Source organism: Carcharodon carcharias, chromosome 21, assembly GCF_017639515.1.
Source record: "Carcharodon carcharias isolate sCarCar2 chromosome 21, sCarCar2.pri, whole genome shotgun sequence".
Taxonomy (NCBI): Eukaryota; Metazoa; Chordata; class Chondrichthyes; order Lamniformes; family Lamnidae; genus Carcharodon; species Carcharodon carcharias.
In genome coordinates this window covers 69,454,642-69,478,007 of record NC_054487.1, presented here as the reverse complement: position 1 = coordinate 69,478,007, position 23,366 = coordinate 69,454,642, and the positions used below count along the sequence as shown (strand labels likewise).

The 23,366-nt window shown below is 43.7% G+C and overlaps 1 protein-coding gene across 1 annotated transcript in view; it reads right to left on the bottom strand.

Annotated features, from left to right (window-relative positions):
* Positions 1 to 23,366, bottom strand: part of LOC121293072 (receptor-type tyrosine-protein phosphatase R-like) — a 244,408-nt gene that overhangs the window by 72,038 nt on the left and 149,004 nt on the right. The gene's annotated exons all lie outside the window — the stretch shown is intronic.

Sequence of the window (23,366 nt, the reverse complement as noted above, 5' to 3'; positions counted from 1 at the left end):
CAGTGTGAATATAACTTGGTGAGCTGAAGAAGGGATCCCCACCCATCACACTTAAGCAGGATATTGTCGTATAGTAAAAACAAAGTGGGAGTAATTTACAATAGCCTGCTTGAAATTGTCCTGAAGCTGGCTGACAGATGGAAGCCCTCAAATCGGGCCTGGGTTGATTGATAGGGCATCCATCCATCTATCTCACATTCTCCTCTGAAAAAAAGTCATATGGACTCGAAACGTTAACTCTGTTTCTCTCTCCACAGATGCTGCCAGACCTGCTGAGTTTTTCCAGCATTTTTTTGTTTTTATCTCACATTAAGCTTGCTCTGTATATTGCATTATTTGTTTGGACATCAGTATCCTGTGATGCGCAGTCATGCATGCAACTGCACACTTCCAACATTAAGTGGGGTTTCAACACTTGAAGCTTCAAATTTCTATACCTTACATGTAAGGCATTGTTGAGTGGTTTGGATTCTACGCTTTCCCACTGGTGGGACGGGATTGAAGGTGGAGTGGGCTCATAAAATGCAGCACGTGGCCTACCCGCCTGCTATATTCATCCAGCCCCAACCTGTTTCAGGTTTTACAGGGGGAGGTGGGTGTGTCAGGCAGCCCAGCAACCCTTGGTCCAATGGAGGCCCTTAAGGGTCTCATCCTACACCTGCTGCTATTTTATCTGTGGCAGGGCGAGGCCCATGCCAAGCAGATAGCCTGCAGCTTTAGCTGTGTGCCTGGTGTCAGGCAAGGAGGTGACTACTTTGGAGATCCCCTGGGCTAATTAGAGGCACTTCCTGCCAAAGTCCTACTTCCCATTTTACCCTCAACCACTGGTATTTCAAACCCAGCCCTTTAGCTGAATTCTGGGCTCCTCTTCTTTGGGTCTGCCTGTTGTCCCAGCAATGGCCACTGCTCGACCCTGGCGCTGCTGGGCCCAGAGCTGCCAGCCACCCGATTGGCTGGCAGCTGTCTAAGGTGGAAATTCCTCCCAAGAAAGGGGCAGAAGTCTTGCCTTAAGGTGATTAATGCTGCTCCTAGTGTTAAATTGCTGTGAAGCAGTCAGCAGTATTGCAAGTGGGCTCCCCCCAACTTTTTAATGGAGGGGCGGGCACCAGGGTAAGATCCACCTGGAAGGAAATTTGCCTTGTCCTGACTTTACATGGGGCAAAGCCATTGAAGGTCCATTAGTTATCTAGATATCATTATCTAATCTATATTCATCTACATATAAGTATTATTGGCTCCCAGTTAATGCCTTGATTTTAAAATTTGCATCCTTTGTTTCAAACCTCTCCATGGCTTCATCTTTTCTTATCTCTGTAGTCTCCTCCAGCCCTATAACTTGTAGTATTAGGGGTTTGTAAGGGTTAACATGAAGGACTGTGTAAATAGCTCCTCCTATAATGATGAGGTAAGAGAACACATGACAAGGGGAGGCGAGGAGAAGGAGAATATCCATGGCTTCAGCAGTGTGACAACTAGTTATGGATAGCTGTACATAGTTCTGTTGTATAAAATAAACCAGTTGTTGTTTGAACGTACCAACATCTCAGTAAGTGTGTGGAAGCTAGGCTAACGCACATACAACATGGTGCCACTGGTGATGCACCCCACAACGTTGAAAATTCAACTTTAAAGAAGATTAAATGTCAGACCTGTAAAAGTGGAGTCAAGACTGCAGAATTCTGTAACACACGGCTGAAGAACTCCAAAGCTGCTCCACAGATGAATTAGAGGCAGAAAATGTCAGAAAGTTAACTTTATAAGTCATTCAGGGCTGCACACAGCACATGGTGGCCTGTGAAGAAAATCTCAATCCAGTGATCTCAGGTTTCTAGTCAGAGAACCGAGCAAAGATTGTGGAACTAGTGAGCAACCCTTAAAAAGGGTAAAAATCAATTTTAATGGTGCAGGGGGTAGGCAGCACTGGGAAAACCAGGTCACTAACAAGGGCTGGTTATGGAAAATCCTGAAGTCTGGGTCCGAGGTCAGCGCCATTGGACATGGTGACCTCAAGGCAGAGCAAACAAAAAGGCTGAAAATATGCAATGCTTCTCGGGAAGGGGGTGAAGAGATCATTGGAATAACTTAAGGCAAGCGTTCAAGAAATAAATACCAAGTCAAGCTGAGAGATCCCCAGGGAGAGACAGTGACCGCAGCGGGACTTAGTGAGAGGCTGAACAGCGTGGGAAAGCTTCAAGTGCAGGAAGGCAAATTTAAAACTTCGGGTAAACCACTAAAAGCCATAGTCCAGGAGGGTTTGAACTAAAAGTCAAGGGAAAATTATAGGCTACACCCCAGTACAAGAGAAAGCAGATATTGGAAGCATTGTATGTTCTACAGAATCAGGAATTCTCTCCTTTAAGTAGTACAGCTCGTATAGACCTCAATCTTATCAGGTAAGTGGACAAAGTCAATTAGGAAGAATCCAAGGGTCACTTCAGAAATGAATCCCTGAAGCTATCCAACTGCAATGGAGATCTGGATTGCAACTTCTGACACTCTTCACAGAGATTGATTTCCCAGCCATTTTGCAGGAGGATGCCCAGGAAGGGGAATGTCCAATCTCTCACAATGAACGCACTGTGAAAAAAATGTGAAAAAATAAAAGAATGACAAGGATCATTCACGACTCTGTAATATTGCTTCGAAAGTGGAAGATGAAATCTGGTGAAATATCACATTCATCCACTAGTGGTGACCTCCTAGTAAGTATATCTACAACTATCCATTCACCAAAAATGGCCATCAAGGATGCTAGCAGTCAAAGAAGTCAAAAACTCGATATCGAATCAAGAGGCGCAATGTCCACTTCTGCATTGGAAGAAAGTGAACTCTTGATAAACCAGGTCTGCTGGATTTTGAGGGAGACAAAGACATTGATCAGGCAGATTCCTCACAGCTTCCATATCTACCCAAAGAATTACTTCCAGGACTAGAAGTCCAGGACTATCTGAGAGCTCACAAAATAGAGACTGCAAAGAATGATCACTCCAGAAGTAAGGAAGGACAGAACTATTAGCAATAGAGATAATTTAAGTAAGTTATATTGGTATCATGGGTGTTAGGAATGAGTTTTAGCTTTAATGTTTAAGTTGGATTTGTATTTCTGTATCTGTAAGAAAGGTCAAATTGAGTTTTAGTTTTACTTTAAAGGGGTGCTTGCATTTCTAATGAGGTTTTTACAACTCCTAAGGAGAAATTAAACAAACACAACAGTAGAAAACTGGCTGTTACCTAGCAACAAGGGTCCAGAGAGGTAGGCCCTTCCCACAGACACACAGAAAAACCAAAGAAACAGCAGTTTTGAGTTCACTTGGTTTGAAGACAGCTGTCAAGCAGAAGCAACATAGAAGGGGAAGATAGCCAGTCCCAAGCTGAAGTTGGTTGAAAGTGGCTGCCAGAAAAGATTAGAGTAAAGGGGAGAGATAGCAATTCCCAAGCTAAAGAAAAACCCCCAAGAGTCCAGGGGAGTGGAACAGGGGAAAGTCCCAAGCAGATCTTCTAGTCAAAGGAAGGACAGGGACCTGGAAAGGTCCTGTTAAGTGAACTTAAGAGTGAAGGGCAGAGAGAAAGGCTCTAAGGTTCAGATTTAAGGAGACAAAAGCTGCAGGAAAACATATTTAAAGTGAGAATAGCTTACAAGAGGCAAGAAGGTCCAAAGAGACAACTGGAGGTCTGTAACTCTGCGCTATGGGCATGTGAAGCAGTGGTACTGCTGATGGCTGAGTTGGTGAGAGAGATGCGTGGAAGATAGCTTGAGTGCATGTGCTGACCCAGGGTAGAGGAACATTGAAAGGAGAGCTTGAAACCCTGGAGTTGAACCCTTGTGGAAGGCGTATGAGAGGCAGTGTTGGTTTGGGAGAAGATTCTAAAGCGAGTTCTTGGAGAGATTAGAAACTCTCATGTGAAAGGTAAAGCTCACTGAGACCGGTTTGACTCATAGTGTGACAAGCTTCTTGGAGGGGAGGAGTTCAGGAGAGATCCATAGCGTCTGATTGAGGTGGCATCTGTCACTTGGTTTCAGAGTATGGTGTGTCTGGCCATAGGGTGCCTATTGGTACATGGACTGTGTACTTACTGTGAATATTAGCATATAAGATAGCTTTTGTAACTTGTGTTATCCTTACAAATCTATATATTTCTGTAAAAGGTATAGTTGCGGGTGAAGGAGTATTGTAATATAGTGAATTTTTTCGTGTTGAATAAATGTTTTATTCTTTTGTTAAAAGTTCATCAGCTGACTTCTGTGACGCTGTTCAGTAGCTACTCTCCATATATTTAAACAAACAAATAAAAGCTGGGATCTATCAAGCTGGGTTCCACTCTAGGATCAGACTTGGGATCATAACAGAACAAACCAAACAAAGGAAAAAGAGAAAACTCAAGAAACAAGGATAGAGAACATGCCAAATTCAAAGAGAGGGATAAACCTGCAAAATCAAATAAGGAGAGAGGGAAATATGATCGAGAAAAGTATAACAGTAAAGAGAGGAAGAAACAGGTCAAGTCCAGATCCAGAAGTTGGACCAAGGGAAAGAAAAGGTAATAGTCCAGAGGCATGACGATCAACAGAAATCTTAATTATTTAGTACTTCCTTGAGAAGGTACTCTATGTAGAAACCAGAGAAATCTTGGACATAATTTTTCTGTCCGTAAAATGCAGCAAGCCATTCTAAACTCCATTGACTTTGGCGGGAATGTAAAACGTTGCTGCCATAAAATTCCACGTCTTATTTCTATTCATCAAAAATGACAATTAGTCATACGCTTGGAAGAATCAGAAGTTGAATCAGAAATTAATAATGAACCCGATACTACAACTCTCAATGAAGACCATTCAAGTCAAGAAAAGGAGTTCATAGAGAGATTACTGACCTTCCAAGTCTTACAAGAAATTGAAAGGAAGAATTGTGAAGCTTCCTGACAGAGTCAATCTGTGATGTCAGAGACCTTGGTGGGGGAATGCAGTATTAGGGTTTGTAAGGGTTAATGTGTTAGACCGTGTAAAAGCACCTCCCATAATGATGAGGTAGCAGAACACAAGGCTAGGAGAGAAGGGGGAGAATGTTCAGCGGTGTAATGGTTAGCTGTACAGTTCATTTGTATAAAATAAACGAGTTGTTGTTTGAACATACCAACATCTCAGTAATCATTCCAAACCCAGGCTAACCAACATACAACATAATCTTCCGAGACCTCTGTGCTCCTCGAATTCTGGCCTTTTGTGCTCCCCTAATTTTAATTGCTCCACCACAGCCTTCAGCTACCAAGACTCTCAGCTCTGGAATTCTATTCCTAAACCAATCTACCTCTCTACTTTTCTTTCCTCCTTTGAGACACACCTTAAAACTTACCTCTTTGTCATCTACCTTAATATCTCCTTATGTGGTTCAATGTCAAATTTTGTTTTATAAAGCCCCTATGAAACAAACATCTAGGGACATTTTTTTGATGTTAAAGGTGATCATTGATATTGGAAGGGAAAACAAACTACTCCAGGGCAAAACACATCCAATCCTTTTAGTGCCAATTACACTTGTAAACAAAAAAGATATCACATAAACGATATGTTCTGTTATAATAGCTTCTTAAAATTTTCAATCGTTCTTGGATCAATAGACCACTTGCTTAGCTGAAGCCATTGACAGCTTTTGATACCTAGCCAAGCAGTCATATTGGCTACAGCTGACATAACAAAAGCTTTCAGCTACAATGCCTGAAACTGGCAGAAAAAAATGTGCCCCATTTCAATTTCAAAGCAGAATTCTTGTCAATCAATGGAGGGGAGCAGGTGCAGAGTTTTGTTTCAACTTTCAAAAGCAAAATGCTTTTAAATAGTCACTGCTATCAGTTGATTCATGAAAACATGACAGCAGAGGCTGACAGGACATTTGTTTAACATTTTTAATGCATTATGGCACTTTCCCCAATGGAAAAAGTACTGTAATGCATGAATTACAGAATGCTGATCAATGTAAGGATCAACTTACCTTTGCAGGATCAGTCCCTATGATTAATCACTGCATTAAAAAACACAACTACATTACAATACCACATCGAATAGTGACAGTTGAAGGTGTCAAAACATTTTACATTTACCTTTCAAATGTTCCCAGCTCTTCAGCAGGCTTACCCCAGTGGTCATGAATTCTCCAAGGAGGTCCATTTTCTTATAGCTTCCAAAACCCACAACAGCACAAAAAAATACTGTGTGGCAAGAAATGCTATTTTCCTGTGGTCCTCATAATGGGGACCCCAGCCTCAATAGAAGTGCGTGTGTATTTTGTACCCAAAGCCTTCCCATCTCGCAAATGGGCATGCAAAAATTGTGTGAAGTCGGGAAAGCAGAGGAAGATTGTTTTCACAGCAAAAAAGACACTTAAGTTCAGTGTTTCGTGACCCGCTTCACACCTCCGTTGGAAGACAAAAATCTGGCACCTGGTCTCTTGTTTCACCAACTGAGTGTCAGGAGTTTAACAAGTATAGCTGACCCACTTATGCTGAAGAAAGGTACTGCAGGCAATGTCACTCCCCTCAATTGCTGAGGCAGGTATTCTGGTAGTGCTTAGAATGGTGCTGGTAGCATTGTAGTTAAGTCCTTGACCCCAGAATTTGACATAGGATCTGGGGAATATCTGAAAGAAATTTCTGGACTTCTATTAGTGTATTTCAACAGAATGCTTTAGCTCCGATCTCAGAACATGGACTGTGGCACCAATATAAATGCACCAAGACTTATCACACCATGCTTGCAGACACTAAGTGAAATTGTCAACATGGTGCTGAGGTGTGTACTGTGAACCTACAATAACTAAAACATGTGTGGTAACTCAGTTTATGTAAGACCGTTGTAGTCAGAAGGGTGAAGAGCTTTTCATCCCACCAGTGGACCTGAATTCAGGTCCATAAGGTGCTAATCCACCTGTTGCTGGTTCCAAACACTTCTATTATACAAGAATAAGCTGTATGGTCGGTCAAGTCTCCCATTCAAGTAGATCATGGCTGATCTGCATCACAACCCTATTAACCTGTCTTTACTCCATTGATGTTCTTTCCCAAGTGATCTTACTTGTGAAAATTCTAACTGACCCAGTATCCATGGCTTTTTGGTTGAGAGGGTTCCAGATTTCCACTCCTGCTTGTGTGTAAAGTGCTTCCTGATTTCACTTCTAAATGACCTAGCTCTTATGGCCGTAACTTCCAACCAGCATCGGAAAGTGCTGGCCCCGAGGAATTAAAAGAAAGAAATGCACATTTACCCGGTCTTGAAAATTACGCGGGCCCTTCCCTTCACTGGAGCTGCCTGGGGCCTGTGTCGAAAGGCTCCTCGCAGACCCCAGCGAACTGCAGTTCCGGCAGATTCAAGGAGGTTATGCGCCCTTCTTACAGCACTTTCTGGTAAGTTTAAAGGGCCAAGGAAAAGGTAAGTGTCTATGGTAAGTGGATAGGATCTGGGAGGCCGGGGGTCTGGGAGATGGTGGGGTTGGAGTTGTGGTGGTGGGGGGGGTAAGGGTGTGGCATGGTGTACGGGGAGGGGTATGCGTGGTGGGGCAGTTCCGGGGGGACTCTGGGGGAGGTGGGGCTGTGGGGGTGGGGGGGAGAGTGCCGGGGGCCTGGGAGATCTAAGGACGGTGGTGGGGGGGTGGGGGGGGGGGATTTCAAGGTCCGAGGTTGAGGTTGTAGGGGGCAGGGGGCAGGAGGGTGGCGGGCCGCTGTCAGAGGTTGGGGAGGAGGAAGAGGTGGGGGTTGTGGGGATCGGGGTGGGGTTTGAAGGGGTCAGGTGCAATAGGATGGTTGGGGGGGGTGGAGGGAGTCCAGTGAAGTGGGGGAGCTGGGGGTGTGGGGGAGTCCCATGGGAGCCGGTCTGGATCATCACATTAGTTATCCAGAAGTTAGAAGAGTTTTTAATTCTTCTAACTTTTTCTGAGTAACTATTGGTGTAACCCAGGCAGAACCATCCAAAGTTTGTGATTTAAACCGCATTTTTGGATGGTCCCGAGTGCAGGACAATTGTCCAGAGGAAATTTGCACTTCTGTGCACTTGCCATGCAAACCCTTATCTGGGAACTTCCCAGAGGGATTCCCCAGCATATCTTTGGGGTAGCCCCTAAATCCACACTGGGGAGCTCGGAGGTTACAGCCCATATTTCCTGGTTCTTGACTCCCCCATCAGAGGGTCTTGTTTCTTTGGTCTAACCTATTAAATCCCTTAACAAAAACAGAATTACCTGGAAAAACTCAGCAGGTCTGGCAGCATCGGCGGATTTATTGTTTTAAACACCTCAATTAGTTCATCCCTCTATCTTCTAAATACAAGGGAATACAAATTTGTAATCATAATTTAAGCTTTTAAAATTTTACTACATTACTACACTTCAAAAAAAATCTCATTGACTGTAAAGTGCTGCAGGCTGTCCCGTGGTTGCGAAAGGTATCATATAAATGCTAATCTTCCTTTCTTTCAGCTGAACTTTACCCCTTCCAGTTTGCTAGCTTCTAGATGACTTCCCTTCCAGTTCTGAAGTGCTTATTGCATTACATGTAAGTAGATATTTCTTTCTGGTTTATTTTTAATACTATTTGCCACCCCACCCCCCCCACCCCCCCACCACCACCCGTGATGCTGAATCATGCTGGGAAACTGTTGCTCTTGTGGTGGGTAACGAGTCTCCAGTATCTTGGCCAAGTGTCATTTTCATCTGTTTACATAGCAAGATTCAACAGGTTATTCCACCATGGTGGCATCACAGCCAAGTTTGACACTGTTCTCAGTCGCAGGGTGGAGAGGTGGGGGGGAGGAGAAAAAAATTTCCTCTAGAGGTAGAGATGACCATAAATATATTTAATTTGTCAATAACATGTTTACAATTTTGCCACATCAATTGCACAGAGGAAATGAGGAAATTTTCTTCCCAGATATCCACACACTCCACAAAGAGACATTCGATAATGATTAGGAGCAAAATCATGGCAGATTCTTTCCCCTCCACAGTCCAGGGGGCTGGGATTAATTGTAACATCACTACCAATTCATCAGCTGAGGTTTGATAATTCAGCATGAGGGAAAAGCAGTCCACTCAATTGGAAATCCATCCATCATCTTAAACATTCACTCCCTCCACTACGGGCGTGTAGTGACAGCAGTCTGTACCATCTACAAGATGCACTGCAGTATCTCACCAAGGCTCCTTTGACAGCACCTTTCAAACTCATGATCTCTACCACTGAGAAGAACAAGGGCAGTAGGTGCATAAGAACACCACCAATTGCAAGTTCCCCTCCAGGTCACAGATCATCCTGATTTGGAAATGTATTGTCGTTGCTTCATCATTGCTGGGTCCAAATCCTGGAATTACTTCCTTAACAGCGCTGTGGGAATACCTACAACACAAATACTGCAGTGGTTCAAGATGCAGCTCACCAACACCTTCTCAAGGGCAATTAGGGATGGGCAATAAATACTTACCTTGCCAGTAATGCTCACATCCCAGGAATGAACAAAAAAATCACTTAAGATCTATCTTATCTTCACTAAATGTATGAGGACATTTTCAGTGGAGGCAACTGAATAATGACCAGGAGCAGGAACCTAGTCTAAAAATCTCCCTCCTGAATTCAGGGAGGCTGAAACCAATGGCAATTCCCCCTCACCGCCCCCACCCCCCCCCATTCTTCCCCCAAATCCCCATTACTGCCTCAGCTAAATCCAGCCAACTCTGCACAAATTTGGGGAAAAAATGTTTCAGTAGCCAATAAGAAAGTCAACACTTAAAAGTAAAAGGTGCTGATTACTTCCATTGCATTTCCAAAATAAAGTTTATAATAACTGTTGACCCTTACCAACCAGAGGTTGTACAATTATAAACATGGCCTGCAAGTTGCAATGTGAACATAATACTACTGTTGCTGATAAGCCATTTGTCATACAACTCAATCAATTTTAATTTCCCAAACAGTAATTGGGTAACCCAGTCCAACTAGTCTCAACTAGTTCCTATGCTGATTTTTTTGAAAACTTGTCAAAAACTTGAGCATGTGAAGTGGTAACAGACTTTTGCCTTTTGGATAAGTTTCTTTCCCAGTTTCAAATTCAAATCAGGTTTCAGTTTGAAAGATGGGGCTCTGTGACAGGGAAAAGTGTGTTCTGCTAAGTGGGACTTCAAGTCAAGGGTTTAGGTTGTGTGGTATTTATAAAGCTCCAGGTCAAAGCTGATCCTGATTAAGATATGTCCCACATGTCCTTCAACCATGTTTGTGGTGGAGATGGCAACACTCTGTCACAGAGGGCTAATGTACCTTGGTGTGGCTAGCAAGTATTGATCTGAAATCTTTGGAATTGCAAAACTGTGAATTGCTAATTAATTTACTTTTAGTCATTTGGTAGTACAGAACTTGAGTATTGCTGAAAAAAGAGACATGTCTAAGTTCTTTGTCTTGCATTCATCAGGAAACTCGCAAAACAGAAAACATGGTGTCCAACATTAGATGTGATTCTGTGATTGGACAACATTTGTTACATAATCCTCAATGTGCTGAGAATTACGCTGACAACCAATTTAAGATTGTCAGTGTGGCACATTTGTGTGTACTGGAAGCTACATTTATTAATACACAGGACCCTGTTCTTTGCAGATGGAAATAACATGTACATACATTGCGTCTGTTTCAGCTAAATGAAAAAAGTGACGGCCATTCGCTGACTCATTCCTCAGGGCAATGTCTTGACCAATCAGGATCAAGCTGCCTGGTTAAATTCAAACAATGGTTGGCAGTTAATTGTCAGTCACCATCAGTGGTGTTTTCTCCATGGCAATGCCACATGCCAACCATTCAGCACTCTCTTCACATACAGCATAAATTGTTGTTTTCCCCTTAAAATTGGTATTCTTGCAAGTGTCCTGATGAGTACAAAACAAAAAGCTTAGAGACATGTCTCTTTTTTCCAGCAATAATCTACATTTGGTGATGTTGCTTGAAAGCAAAATGATTTGTGAATAGAGCAACAGGGTCCTATACTTGCACATAAAATAAGCACACCAGATTATAATAAAGGTTCACCAGACTGATCCCTGGGATGGTTGAATTGCCCCATGAGGACAGGTTGGGGAGACTGGTCCTATATTCTCGAGAGTTTAGAAGAACGAGAGATGATCTCATTGAAGCACACACAATTCTTGCAGGGCTTGACAGAGTGGATGCAGGAAGGATATTTCCCCTGTTCGCCTGCCTGGGGAGAGGCATTAGGGGTGGGGACATTTCTAGAACTAGGGGACACAGTCTCAGACTAAGAGGTAGGCCATTTAGGACTAAGGTGAGGAGGAACTTCTTCACTCAGAATCTTTGGAATTCTCTACCCCAGAAGGCTGTGGTGGCTCAGTCATTGACTATATTCAAGACAGAGATCAATAGATTTCTAGATATTAAAAATATCGAGGGATATGGGGATAGTGTGGGAAAATGGCAGTGAGGTAGAAGATCAGTCATGATTTAAGTGAATTGAGGAGCAGGCTTGAGGGGCCAAATGGCCTACTCCTGCTCTTAGTTTCTCTGTACTGAAACGCTAGTCTAGATTATGTGCCTATGTCTTGGAGTGGGGCTTGAACCCACAACATTATAGTTACGAAGGAAGAGTGCTATAAGCTGACTTGCAATTGTTATAGATGTCTGTATATCAAAGGTTATGAAGCAGAAAGGTGAATAAAGGGAATTAGGAGAAATGAAGGATAGTTGCAGCTTTACTCTACAGGACTGGGTGATCTTTCTATGTCCATAATTTTCATCTGTTCATATGTTTTGTCTCTGTTCCTCTGGTTCCCCACAAAGCTATCCAAAATGGCTGAATCCAGCTATGTGACTGGAATAGATGGATGAAGTTGCCCATCTCGCTGAAACCTCTCCAACAATCATAAGCATTGTATAAAGCACGCAATAGCTTCACAAAATATAAATTCTGAAAAATACAATTTGAAGAGTGCCAGGCTTGTTTATTTTGTAACTGAAACATCTCAGATTAAGAAGAATGTCAAGCTACTGTAAAAGGGCGTTTTGGAGTTTAATGCCCAAATAACATCTAAATACTCCACACTGTACACAGGAAAATGGGCTACTCACCCTTTCTCTATCTGAATAGTGCTGCAGATTAATTTTCTATAAAGCTTTTCAGATGCTTGTACCTGAAGCAGCTGCCCTAAGGTGAGCTATGTGCAAGTTACTATCTGAGGCTGGTGCATTAAGATGTCCAACTGCAGTGCCAGGGATAATTCAGGGGTAAACAGCTGCCTCCACACCCACCCTTAAAAAAGGGACTCAAGCTTCCATAGCTCCTACTTAAGTGATAGAAGAACATAAGAAATAGGAGCAGGAGTAGGCCATTCGGCCCCTCAAGCCTGCCCTGCCATTCAATAAGATCATGGCTGGCCTGCCCCAGGCCTCAAATCCTCTTTTGTGCCAGCTCCTCATAACCCTCAACTCCCCAATATTTCAAAAATCTATCTACCTCCTCTTTAAATACTTACAGTGTATTTCATAAAGGGATAAGCTGGAATTGTCAAGAATTCAATTTCGGCTTTTTGTTAATAAAATGCTTTTGCTGTTAATCTAATACATGTAATGAAGAGGCCTGTGTGCAGCACCATGTCCTTTTGCAATATGGCTTATTTGTAGACACATGAGAAGAAATAGCCACTGAAGTAATTTTCCTGAGCTCTTTGAGCCACTAACAACTGTCACTCTCCTCCTGAAAAAGGCACCCCACAACCCGTGACTGTAGAACTGCTTTATGCCACCTGAAGGAAAAATAAAAGCTTGGCAGTTAGACCAGCACCTTTCCCTTATTCCCAGTCCATTCATCTTCATACCCGCAGTTGCTTCCTCTGCTCCTCAGCCTACTGCTTGGCACAATGGTGCTTACCAACCTCCTGCAGGATAGAGTGCAGGGGCTGCCTGGGCAAGTGCTTCGGATTCTGAAGCCACCCCAGCCCTTGTGCAAACTCATTCAAATGGTCAAAACCTTTAATTGGACATTTAAACTAATGCCATACGTGATAGAAGAGGAGATTGATGGAGGGGTTTCTATCAAAGCGTGGCACGGGAGATGCCTTATGATCGTGTTACATTAAATGTAGAATAAAAATGGGATTAAACGAGCTAAATAATCTTAAAATAACCTTCCTTCGATTTATAATCAAATGCCCTCAAGATGCAGCCTATATTTGAATTGCTTTGCTAAATGGCTTCACAATGACTGGTGCTTTCATGAACGATCAATAATCACACCCAAATCCTTTTCCTTTTACATCTTTGCCAATGTACACCCATTTATTGTGTACTCATGTTCCACATTTCCTGTTCCAGTGTGTATTGTCCAGATTTAAATGCATTTTTCGATTCATGGCTTAAGGACAGCTGATATTTAAAAGTACCTATTCCAAAAGGGTAAGTCACCAACTCACAGATGTTGCCATAATTCTTTAAGTTTTGGTTCAATTTTACATATCATAAGTGAAACTCCAAAACTAAGATACGTATGCATTTCCTGAGAAGTTTTCAGATGGCTGAATGGATCGAAAAAATCCTGTAGGGTTTACTGATGTCATTTTTTTTTAATTTAGGAGGCATAGTGGCATCGTCATTGGACTGGTAATCCAGAGATGCAGGAAACACTCTGGGCACCATGGCTCAAATCGCACCATGGCAGCTGGTGGCATTTGAATTCAATAAAAATCTGGAATTAAGTCTAATAATAACCATGAAACCATTGTCAATTGTCGTAAAAACCTATCTGGTCCTAATGTGCTTTAGGGAGGAAATCTGCCATCCTTACCTGGTCTGGCCTACATGTGACTCCAGACTCGTAGTAATGTGGGTGACTCTTAAATGCTGTCTGAAATGGCCTAGCAAGACACACAGTTGTATCAAACCCCTAAAAAGTCAATAAAAAGGAATGAAACTGGACGGACCATCCGGCATTGACCTAGGCACTGGAAGCAACAATGGCAAACTCAGCCCTGTCAACATTTGAAAGTCCTTCTTACCAACATCATGTCGAACACCGCTTGGAGGAAGCACTGAGGGTGGCAAGTGCACAGAAAAAAATACTCTGGGTGGGCGCTTTCAATGTCAATCACCAACAGTGACATGGTAGCACCATCACAGACCAAGCTGGCTGAGTTCTAAAGGACATAGCTGCTAGACTGGGACTGCAACAAGTGATGAGGGAACCAACAAGAGGGAAAAACATACTTGACCTCATCCTCACCAACCCGCCTGCTGCAGATGCCTCTGTCCATGACAGTATCGGTAGGAGTGATCACCACACAGTCCTTGTGGAGACAAAGTCCCATCTTCACTTTGAGGATACCCTCAATGTGTTGTTTGGCACTACCACCATGCTAAATGAGATAGGTTTTGAACAGATCAGGCAACTCAACACTGGGCAACCGTGAGGCACTGTGGGCCATCAGAAACAGAATTATACAATCTGTAACCTCATGGCCCAGCATATCTCCCACTGTACCATTGTTACAAAGCCAGGGGATCAACCCTGGTTCAATGAAGAATGCAGGAGAGCATGTCAGAATTGAGGAGCCCAGCACATCAGTGCAAAAGATAAGGTGAAAGCATTCATTACAAGCTTCAGCCAGAAGTGTTAAGTGGATGATCCATCTTGGCCTCCTCCAAAGGTCCCCAGCATCACAGATGCCATTCTCCACATAACTTGATTCACTTCATGTGATATCAAGAAACAGCTGAAGGCACTGGACATGCAAAAGCTATAGGCCCTGACAATATTCAGACAATAGTACTGAAGACTTGTGCTCCAGAACTTGTCGCGCCCCAGCCAAGCTGTTCCAGTATAACTAAAACACTGGCATCTACCGAGCAATGTGGAAAATTGCCCTGGTATGTCCTGTACACAAAGTGCAGGACAAATTCAACCTGGCCAATTACCGCCCCATCAGTCTACTCTCCATCATCAGTAATGTAATGGAAGGGGTCATCAAGCAGCACTTGCTTAGCAACAACCTGCTGACCGACGCTCACTTTGTGTTCCACCAGGGTCAGTCAGCTTCTGACCTCATTACATTACTGACATCATGGTGGTTCAAGCAAGGACAAAAGAGCTGAACTCCCAAGGTGAGGTGAGAGTGACTGCCCTTGAAATCTAGGCAGCATTTGACCGAGTGTGGCATCAAGGAGCTCTAGCAAAACTGGAGTCAATGGGAATCAGGGGGAAAACTCTCCGCTGGTTGGACTCATACCTAGCACAAAGGAAAATGGTTGTACTCGTTGGACATCAATCATCTCAGTTCCAGGACTTCACCACAGGAGTTCCTCAGGGTAGTGTCCTAGCCCCAACCATCTTCAGCTGTTTCATCAATGACCTTCCTTCCATCTTAAAGTCAGAAGTGGGGATGTTCACGGATGATTGCACAATAGTCAGCACCATTCATGACTCCTCAGATACTGAAGCAGTCCCTGTCCAAATCCAGCATGACCTGGACAATATCCAGGCTTGGCAAGTAACATTTGTGCCACACAAGTGCCAGGCAATGACCATCTCTGATATGAGAGAATCTAACCATTGCTCCTTCATAATTCAATGACAATGCCATCGCTGAAATCCCTACTAACAATATCCTGGCAGTTACCATTGACCAGAAACTGAACTGGACTAGCCATATAAATACTGTGGCTACAAGAGCAGGTCAGAGGCTAGGAATCCTGCAGCGAGTAATTCAGCTCCTGACTCCCCAAATCCTGTTCACCATCTACAAGGCACAGGCCAGGAGTGTGATGGAGTACTCCCCATTTGCCTGGAAGAGTGCAGCTCCAACAGCACTCAAGAAGCCATCCAGGACAAAGCAGCCCACTTGTTTGGCACCCCTTCCACAAACATTCACTCCCTCCACACCGACGCACAGTAACAACAGTGTGTACCATCCATGAGCTGCACTGCAGAAACTCATCAAGACTCCTTAGGACAGCACCTTCCAAACCCACGACCACTACCATCTAGAAGGACAAGGGCAGCAGGTACATGGGAACAACACAAGTTCCCCTCCAAGCCACTCATCAACCTGAAAATATATCGCCATTCTTTTCTGTCGCTGGGTCAAAATCCTGGAACTCCCTCCCTAAAAGCACTGTGGGTGTACCTATACCACAGGGACTGCACAGGTTCAAGAAGGCAGCTCACCACCACCTTCTCAAGGGCAATTAAGGATGGCAATAAATACTGGCCTTCCCAGCAATACCCACATCCCATAAATGACTAAAAGAAAATTCTTTCTTGGGATATAGGTATTGCTGGCAAAGCTAGAATTTATTGGCCATCCCTGATTGCCCTTGAACTGAGGGCAGTAAGAGTCAATCACTTTGCTGTGGGTCTAAAGTCACATGTAGGCCAGACCAAGTAAGGATGGCAGATTTCTTTCCCTAAGGGTTATTGGTGAAGTAGATGTGTTTTTACAACAATCGCTGATAGCTGTCACAGTCATCATGACTGAGACTAGCTTTATATTCCAGATTTATTAATTGAATTTAAATTCCATCAGCTGCTGTGGTTGGATTGACAGGCACTTGAGTCTTTGATATGCATACCAGGAGCACAAATCCTTCTCTGCATTTAAATAAACCCTGGATGTTAGGGACAAGAATACCACAGTAGAGGCAGCAGCAAGCCAATCACAGTTCATGGGTCAGGGCTTTTCATATGGCTGAGTTTCCCTTCCCACCATTCGAGGAGTCGGTAGCGAACACATTCCCATCGACACTGGCTGCCCTGTAGTCTCTAGTCCCAGCATTGCCAGAAGCGGCAGAGGACAGGACTGGGACTGCAAGCAGTTCCCAGAATCTAAGGCCGGCATTTTCCAACCCCCTCATGGCTGGATCTGCTGCGGTGATTTGGTGGCCCAGCAAAAAGCCCATTGACTTTCGATGGGACTGGAAGATCCCGCTGGTAGGTGGGTCCGGAAAATCCCACCCTAAGCCCCAGGAGGCCAGGACGAGGCCTCAAGGCTGGGAGGGGAGGTGAGACCCGAGGGGTTGGACAGAGTAGGGTTAGGAGTGTTGGTGGAAAGGCCAGTGGGGAGGAAGCATCCACAGAGGCCGGGCCTTTGGGGTGGGGTGCGCTCCTGAAGTCAAAAGAAAACTTTTGTTGGATGTGCGCATCCCACCTGCCTCCTACTCAAGCCTGAACAGGCTCACTTTTCGGGCTTCCCCCTGCCACTGAAAAGTGAGGCTGGGTGGGAAACAGCTCTTAAGTGGTCATTAATTGGCCACTTAAGGGCCTCAACTGAGAAAAGGGCAAGTGGGCCGGCCTAGGCCTTGCTCATCCTACCGTAAAATTGTGGAGAGGTCTGGGTGGGTGGGAGCCCAGTGGGAAGGCCATCCAAGGAGTTTTACAGCCATCCCCTACCCCCACCTCGGCCACTCCCCCATTGCCAACCTGCCAACCTGATGGTGGGAGAAAGTAAAATTCTGCCCATGCAACAGAGGAAATTTGCCAACTGGCAGGGAGTAGTATTATATGTAAGGTCGAAACCACAAGAAAGACAGCAAGAGACGTTTTCTCAGAGTTAATAACACCTGGAAAATCAATTTGCAGGACTGGGAAATTGCTCTCGTCATAAACATGTCTAGTTGCTTGCCAGTTGAAAAACAAAGGAACACATTTACTTGCACATAATACAATAAGGCTTTCCCTCCATCTTCAATCCTTTATTACTACTTTGGCTACTTTGTTGTGACAAGTACCCTCCCACACCCGGTGCTTTGTTACATTTCTTCTGGTAACCATCTTGTCTATTTCAAAAGATGGAATTTATTTATTTTTAAGATTAAATTGTGCTTATAAGTTCAACTAATACTTCTTTGCTGAATCAAAGGCTATGGGGAGAAACTTAAATATTCTGGTCCAGGTATTATTTAGCCCAGCAATTTTGAGAGGGTTGAAGAGAAGTGGAAATGTGATGAAATTTATACTGTGGGGGGTGGGGATTGGGGGGGGGGCAGGGGGTGGAGCAGGTGAAGCTGGATAGAAGGCCAGGTGATAGGTGGGGACAAAGGAGAGATTGACAAGGATGTCATGAATTAAAAGACAAAGGGAATGTTAAAGGTAGTGATAAGGGCTTAAAAAGGTGCTGATAGTGGCGTAAAGAAAGCAGAATGTAATAATAGCAGAACAAGGGCAGCATTGTGTGAAAGAACAACATGGAACAAGTAACAGAAGGCACTTTTGGGGATGGGATGGGGAGACAGAGCAGTAATGGGGGAAAAAAGATAGAAAATGGGATAGAAGGGGGATAAAAAGGGGATAAAACCATGGATAAATGAATAAAAATTAAAATAAAAATAAAAATAAGTGGATAAAAAATAAAAATGAATGTAGAAAAAGGGGGAATTAAAAAAAGGTGTGAGGATAGAGGAGAGAGTTCATGGTCTGAAGTAGTTGAACTCAATGTTAAGTCTGGGAAGGCTGTAAAGTGCCTAATCGGAAGATGAGGTGCTGTTCCTCCACTTTGTGTTGGGCTTCACTGGAACATTGTAGCAGGCTAAGGTCAGACATGTGGGCATGACAGCTGGATGGTGAGTTGAAATGGCAAGTGACAGGGAGGTCTGGGTTATGCTTGCGGATAGGCTGGAGGTGTTCCGCAAAGTGGTCACCCAGTCTGCATTTGGTCTCTTCAATGTAGAGGAGACCACATCGGGAGCAGCGAATGCAGTAGACTAAATTGAAGGAGGTGCAAGTGAAACGCTGCTTCACTGGAAAGGAGTGTTTGGGCCTTTGGCTGGTGAGGAGGGAAGAGGTAAAGGGACAGGTGTTGCACCTTCTGCGATTGCATGGGAAGGTGCCGTGGGAAGGGGACTTGTTCTATGTTGTTCTTTCACACAACGCTACCTTGGTTCTGCTATTATCACATTATGTTTTTTTCCCTTTACGCCACTATCAGCATGTTTTTTGGTCCTTACCACTACCATTAACACTCCCTTTAGCCTTTAGTTCATGACATCTTTGTCAATCTCTCCTTTGTCCCCATCTATTGCTGGCCTTCTATCCAGCTCCACCTGCCCCACCCCCCTTAAACAGTATAAATTTCATCACATTTCCACATCTCTTCAGCTCTGAAGAAGGGTCTTACGGACACGAGATGTTAACTCTGTTTCTCTCTCCACAGATGCTGTCAGGCCTGCTGAGTTTCTCCAGCATTTTCTGCTTTTGTTTCAGGTTTCCAGCATCCACAGTATTTTGCTTTTAATTTAAAGAGGGTAACTTGAAAGTGCTCTTTGGTTGAGCCCAGTAGGTGGGAGCTCTGTACGTGTGCAGTGAAGGAAACAGTTACATTCCCAGGGAGATCTCTTCAGCTCACCGAGGTGAGTCTGTTTCTCAGCATTGTTCTGGTAGTTTGTTTTCAGACTTGGCACAAGCACTAACTCTTTTCATTGCAATGAAATCTCAGCAGAGGTTGAATGTAGTAAGATGGCATCCTTATTAATCTAAAAATATACCAAACAGATGAATATCAAAACTGGGTAGCAGATACACTACAAGGAGATTCCCTCTTGGCTGACTGTGAAATGGTTCCACTTCTATTCTTAGAGGACCTATAGGGATCTAAAGAGAAGCCCTTCAAGGTGAATTTATTTTAATGAATAGTTATGAAGAAACACTTACAGAAGTATGATGTCATATTTAACTAGATGAGTAATCCAGAAGCCTAGATTAATGAACCAGACAAATGAGTTCAAATCCTACTGTGGCAGCTGGGGAATTTAAACTTAATTAAATAAATATGTAATTTAAATAAAAGCTAGTATCAGTTATGGTGACCATGAAACTAAGAGATTTCATAAAAATATGTGGTGTGCTAATATCCTTCGGGGGAGGAAATTTGCTGTCATTCCTGCACTGGTCTGTAAGTGATAATGTAGCTGACTCTTAACTGCCCTTTGGAATGGCCTAGAAAGCCACTCAGTTGTATTCAAGAAGACAGCTCAGCAGCACCTTCTCAAGGACGATTAGGGATGGACAATAAATGATGCTCACATCCCAAGAATAAATTTTAAAAACAGACACTGGCTTGGGACAAATCTATGAGTTGATAAATTCAGAACACTTTCTCCTTGCACTAGGTTCTCCTTTAGTTTGGGAGGTTATAAATGAAATAGAAACTTCTTCTTCAGACTTCTGCCCGAAGGCAGGTCTGACTCACAGCAGCGCCACCTCCACCATGGGTGAGGCAAGGAGGCAGGTCCTGAATCCACCCCTGCCGAAATAGGGATCAAAGCCTCTGTTGTTGGCACCACTCTGATCCGCATCGGCCACTGGGCCAACCGGCCTCACTAAGAGACTGAGTTGCTGTCGCAACATGCACTCTTACATGCATGTTGTAATGTGGAGCTATGGATAGTGACAGCAAAGGCTGCAATTTTCTTTCCATTACATGGCTGACTAGAATTGTCTCCTGCTGTTATCACCTGCCGTTGGTGTATGTTGGAAGGATTTCCAGGTTGATACGCAGCCCATTTGGCTACATTATGAATGCACCTTCCTTGACCCATCAAGTCCTGGAGCGGGTCTTAAACCCAGAGCTTCTGGCTCAGAGGCAGGGCACTATCTATTGTGCCACCAGACCCTTGAAATAGAAACAGTGGGATGAATTTTATGTCCCCCACTGGCTTATTTGAAGGCGGGGGCATGTAAACTAAAGTGGGTTGCCAGCCCACTGTCTTACTGCCCACCCCTTGCCTGCCCCCTCTATTACGAGGGCCCAGAGTAAGGTGTCAGGCTGGCAACACACTTTAGGCCTACTGAGGCTCTTAAGTGGACAATTAACTTAAGGGCCTTATTCTGCCTCCGCTGCAATTTTTCAGTCTGCAGAGGAAGGCCGAAGCATGGCGAACAGCCTTGCAGTTTTCACTGTATGGTCTGCAGGTGGGTAGGAAGTGGGTTTACTTCCTTTGGGGGTCCCCTGTGCCCAACCAGGGCACTCCCCCAAGACGGCACCTCCTTTGTCGCCTTCCCCTATGGACTTTCTAACCCAACCACCCCACTCCGCTCCCTTTCCTCACATGACCGCTCAAAACCCCCTGACTTACTCAAGTCAGGGACACCTCACTTCTTCCTTGGGACTGCTTGAAGTTCCAGCATTGGCCACTTCTCTTTTCTGGCGCTGCTGGGACTACAGAGCTACAGCTCTCTAGGGTGAGACTTCCTGTTCCTAGGGGGCAGAAGTTCCATTCTCGCCCTAAATCACTCCCAGTGTATTACCGCTGGCAGTGTATTACCGTAGGCAGATTTCATGTTGGTGAGGGGCCGAATGACTTTTAATTCGGTAATCAGGTAATTAAGTAAGTAATTAACTAATTAAGTAATTAGGCAGTTAATCCATTCTTCCCACACCCCCTCCCCACCCTCACCCCGCAAAATCCTCCACATCATGTGCCAAATAGCTTCTAAAAGAGTTTGCAAGCACAGACCGTTGTGTTGCTTTTGTTTCAGGAAATGAGGGGAAAGGAAACTGAATATGCTCAGGAAACAGCTCAGCCTCTGAAAGTGACTGTGAGGTGATATTATTGCATTCCTTTCTTAGTCTGGGAATCTGCAGTAATGCAGAATGAATATTTGAGTGACCTACCACTGGTTGTTTGTCCACACTCTGTCCCGCTCCCACTTAAAATGGAATTGGATGGATTGAGAGTGGCTTGGGATCAGGTTTCAGATTTTAAAAAAAACTTTTTGCCTATCACCCAACCTAAATCCACACATTTTGAGGGGGTTAACTGTCTGATTGGGGTAGAGAAACAGAGAGATCTGAGGGCACAGAGACATAAATCACCAGAAGTAATGATACAGGTTAATAAAACAAATTTTAAAATAGCATTGGAGTTCATTTCTAGAGGGATGGATCTGAAAAGCAGGGAAGTTATGTTAAACTTTATAGAACCTTGGTTAGGCTACACTTGGAGTACTGTGTACAGCATTTTACAAAGGACATAAAATTACTGGAGAAGGTGCGAAGAAGATTTACAAGAAGGATACTGGAACTGAAAAGTTGTACCTACCAGGAAAGATTGAACAGGTTGGGGCTCTTTTTTCTAGAAAAGGGAAACTGAGATGACCTGATAGAGATCTTTAATATTATGAAAAGTTTGATAGGGAAGACATAGAGAAGATGTTAACACTTGCAGGTCAGGCCAGAACTAAGGCCCATAAATATAAGATAAACACTAATATATCCAAAAAAGAATTCAGGAGAAACTTCTAACCAATACAGTGGTTAGAATATAGAGTACCACGAGGAGAGTACCGGTACTTGAGGCAAATAGCAAAGATGCTTTAAGGGGATGCTAGATGAACAAATGAGGGAGAAAGCAATAGAAGAATAGATGGATAAGTTTAGGTGAAGAATGGCAGGAGGAGTCACATGTGGAGCATAAATGTCAACACTGACTATTTGGGCTGAATGGCCTGTTTCTGTAAATACTTTGTAATGCAATGTACAGAAGTTTGTTATCAGGATTGCCAATAATCATTAGATACAACATTTTTGATTCTTCTCACTATAGCTTTCATCCTATCCAAAGCAAAAATTGCATCTAAAGTGGATATCGTAAGGACTTTTTGCAAGAGTGTAAAATGGGTGATAGCAAATCATCAGGTCATTTCACATCTTTTTATTTTCATTAAAGTCACAATTATCCTCAGTGAGACAATTTACTTGGCTGTCCAGTAGTTCTTGTGTTACCTTGCATATACAGTTTCCAAATTCTGTCCTATGAAAGTGATCAGGTTTGTTAAGCTAGCATACCTTATTGATGTAATAATGTATAATTTTGGGGCCTAACATTAATGGTAGGTTTCTGGTAGAATTGGCACTCCGAACTGGGTGACATACTTATTCCAAAAGAGAGAAGAAGAGAGACCAGCCTTCAGGCTGTTACCTCTGCTGAGGACATTCTTGACACCACCTGTGACACTTGCAATCTCCCTCAAGTGGCTGGGCAGACCTGCCTTGAAATACTTGACCCACTGTGTATTTCTAAGAGGTGTTGCATATGTCTGTGACATACATTGCTTCAATATCCAGTACCTTGCATTTTTAATATTTCTTTCTTAGACAGTTGCCAGTTTCAATGGGTGTCTGGATTATAGGAAATGTCTCTCTCTACACACTCCCCTGAGGGGGATTTGTTTGTTTCACACCTTCACCTTGGAATGTGGCCTTGCATTTTTAAGCAGGTTGCTCTGTCTCAGTTACAAAATTTCCTGTCAGTTGAAAGTTGAAAAATCAAATTTTCAAAAACAAAGGGACATAGCCTCATTACAGTATAAATACCTGAGCTGTACATGTCAGGAGGACAACACG